This window comes from Rhinolophus sinicus, linkage group LG17 (genome assembly GCF_036562045.2).
Source record: "Rhinolophus sinicus isolate RSC01 linkage group LG17, ASM3656204v1, whole genome shotgun sequence".
NCBI classification, from domain to species: Eukaryota; Metazoa; Chordata; class Mammalia; order Chiroptera; family Rhinolophidae; genus Rhinolophus; species Rhinolophus sinicus.
In genome coordinates, this window is record NC_133766.1 from 24,283,952 (window position 1) to 24,287,109 (window position 3,158).

At 52.4% G+C, this 3,158-nt stretch overlaps 1 non-coding gene across 1 annotated transcript; it reads right to left on the reverse strand.

The window, feature by feature from the left end:
- Positions 1–1,131: 1,131 nt before the first annotated feature.
- On the reverse strand, positions 1,132–1,235 carry LOC141569393 (small nucleolar RNA U13). The gene has a single exon (XR_012493011.1). It is a non-coding gene; the product is annotated as a small nucleolar RNA U13 (small nucleolar RNA).
- Between the last annotated feature and the right edge of the window lie 1,923 nt (positions 1,236–3,158).

Here is a 3,158-nt window from a genome sequence, read left to right on the forward strand (position 1 = left end):
CCCCCCTTGCCAGTGTATCCACGGTTGTTATATTAGTGGCTAATGGCTAACCAGTAACAGCTGATGGCTACCCAGCCACAGCCGATGGCCATCTGATTATAGCTGATGGTCATCTAATAACCGAGCCAGCACCTTTCCACGTGAGCCCGAAAGCCTGGAAACTGCTCTGTGAAACTGCTCCACACTCCACTCCTCCAGGATTGTCTTGCCTCACAATCTACACGACAAGCGTCTTCCACGAGGGGCCCTGAGTCAGGAATCCAGCTCACGAGAAAAAGTTTCAGTCCAGTTCAAGTAATGTCCCAGGGGGTGTCCCTCGATGTCCACCTATTTCTTGGCACAGCCAGGGTTTCTCAGAGCACTGCCAGTCTTTCTGGGCACCCCGCATCAGAACGCAGGCACAGCCAGGTTTCTCAGGTACCGTGCTGGAACAACAGTGGCTCACAGCTAAGGTGCTTACATATTCTCGATGGTGGCCAGTCAAGACATAGGAAAGAAACATCCACCTGCACCCCAACAAGGGGTCTTCCTGCACCACAGTCTCGCTGGCAGCTGGGCGAGACATAGGAAGCAAACGTCCACCAGTTCCACTACATGGTGGTACATTCCCAAGCAAACAGTCAAGCGGTCCATCAAATCAGGGATGGAAGGCAATTCCCCATAGTCCACAGTTCAGCAATCACTTCCCAGCCCATACGGCCACAACGACCTTTGCCTTCTTCAGCCTATGCTGGTTGGAGAACCGTTCACGTCTTCCCACCCCTCCACGGGGGTCCAGCTCTCTGGCAGCTGCACGACTTTTCCTATGTTGGTCGGAGAACTGTCCACATCTTCCCACCCCTCCCTTCATGGGGGTCCAGCTCTCCAGCAGCTGCTCCTCATAGGATTCCTGGGACTGAGCGCTCACACTCACAAACCACCCTTTAGAGAGCCTTGGCAGGCACCATACCCTGCTCGCTGTGCCACGTGTCATGCAGGGACTCTGTCCAGCTCCCCGCATCAGAACGCAGGATATGGTGAGGCCAAAAAAACCCTCCAAAATAAATGAACAAACAAACAACAAAAAAAAACAAAAACATGGCTCTTAAGCATTTGCTATTAAAATGTCTTACTTTTGCAATTTTTTTTTCATGTCAGACGGATAATGTGCCCATGTCATAACAAGGTTTGAGGGAGGCACATCTCACACAAGAATGTGAACATCCAGTCATCACACTTATGAACTACAAAAGGATCTGCAAATTTTATAATGACCACATGAACACATTACTAAGACCCTATCCAGAACCTTGAAGAAGGCTTGTGAAGGCGTGTGGGAACAGAGTCCCAGAGAGCAGTTTCCAGGCTCTCGGCCTCACGTGGAAAGGTGCTGGCTCGGGTAGTAGATGGCCCTCAGCTGTAACCAGTTAGCCAATTAGCCGCTGATATAACTGCCTTGACTGCGTTGGTTGGTTGGCAGGCAGAAAAGTGGATGGCGGATTTCAGATTGTGTGGATCCTACTTCATGTGTCTCGCCCGACCGCCAGCAAGACTGGGGTACAGGAAGACCCCCTGTTGGGGTACTGGCAGATGTTTGCTTTTGTATCTCCAATGCAGCCACCAGTGAGAATATAGTGGTATGACTCCTTTATCTATGGCTCCGTGGGTGTTCCTTTTTGGTCTCATCATATCCTGCTTTCTTGTGTGGGGAGCAGGAACTGAGACCCCCGCATGACACCCTGCATGACAAGGGCCGCTGTCGTGCGGGAGACCCTGCTCGCTGCGCCATTTGTCGTGCGGGAGACCCTGCTCACTGCGCCATTTGTCGTGCGCGGAGGCCTTCTCGCCGCGCCATCTTTCAGGCGGGGCGGCCTGCGGGGTCTCTGCCCCCGCTCCCCACACAAGAACGCAGGATATGGTGAGGCCGAAAAGGAACACCCACGGAGCCATAGGTAGGGGAGTCATACCACCACGGTCTCACTGAAGGCTGGGCCCACTGGACGCTGATCTGCCATCCGCTTTTCTGCCAACCGACCGACCGACGACTCTTCTCCACTCTCTCCTCTGTTCCTCTCTCTCGGCTCTCCTCTTCCGCTCTCTTCGGCTCTGCTTGGCTCCTGGGCAATCCTCGTAGCCGTAGCAGTTATACCAGCGGCCAATTGGCTAACCGGCCACAGCCGACGGCCAATCAGCCACAGCCGACGGCCATTCACCACCCAAGCCAGTACCCCTCCACGTGAGGCCGAGAGCCTGTAAACTACTCTCTGGGGCTCTGTCCCCACAGGCGCTGAAGATTAAGCTTCATTAGCTTCATGGTAAATCCTTCTCTCTTCATGTAGTGGTAGGATGTGGGGACAGAGTCCCAGAGAGCAGTTTCCAGGCTCTCAACCTCACGTAGAAAGGTGCTGGCTCGGGTAGTAGATGGCCATCAGCTGTGACTAGTTGGCCATCAGCTGTAACCAGTTAGCTATTAGCCACTAATATAACTGCCGTGGCTACGCTGGCAAGGGAGTTGGTTGGTTGGCAGAGCAGCGGACGGTGGATTGCAGTTAGCAAGGGGTTGGTTGGTTGGCAGAGAAGTGGATGGCGGATTGTGGCTCCTGCTTCCTATATCTCCAACCCAGCCACCAGTGAGACTATAGTGGTATGAAACCCCCATCCATGGTTCCGTTGGTGTTCCTTTTTGGCCTCACCATATCCTGCATCCTTACTTGGGGAGTGGGACCAGAGACCCTATATGACATAGGGTGTGTTGACAGTGAAATCATATGATGTGGATTCAAATCCTGACCTATCCCTCACCCTGAAACTCTAATTTTCTGGGCTCCACAGGTTGAGAGTAGCCCCTGTTTGTACTTCCCAACATTAAAGAATAGAGTGGAAAGGTAACTCCCACATGAGTAGCTAGCCCCTTCTCCAACCAAGTATCCATCACCACGATCCATCACCTATCGTCTTTGTATTCCGGCCTTTGAATCTCAGCTGTCTGACATGAGTGAGGAAATAGGGACCAAGAGAGTGTTCCAGCAAGAAGCTCTGGATAGAGGTCAGAACTACCTACTAACTCCTGGATAAATTACAAACTTCTTGCTCTAGCTGCAAGACCTGGTCTGGTATCCCTGAAGTCAACCTTCTAGTTATTGCCTTCCCCTTTTCACTTCCAGCGCTTTCTTAGGCTG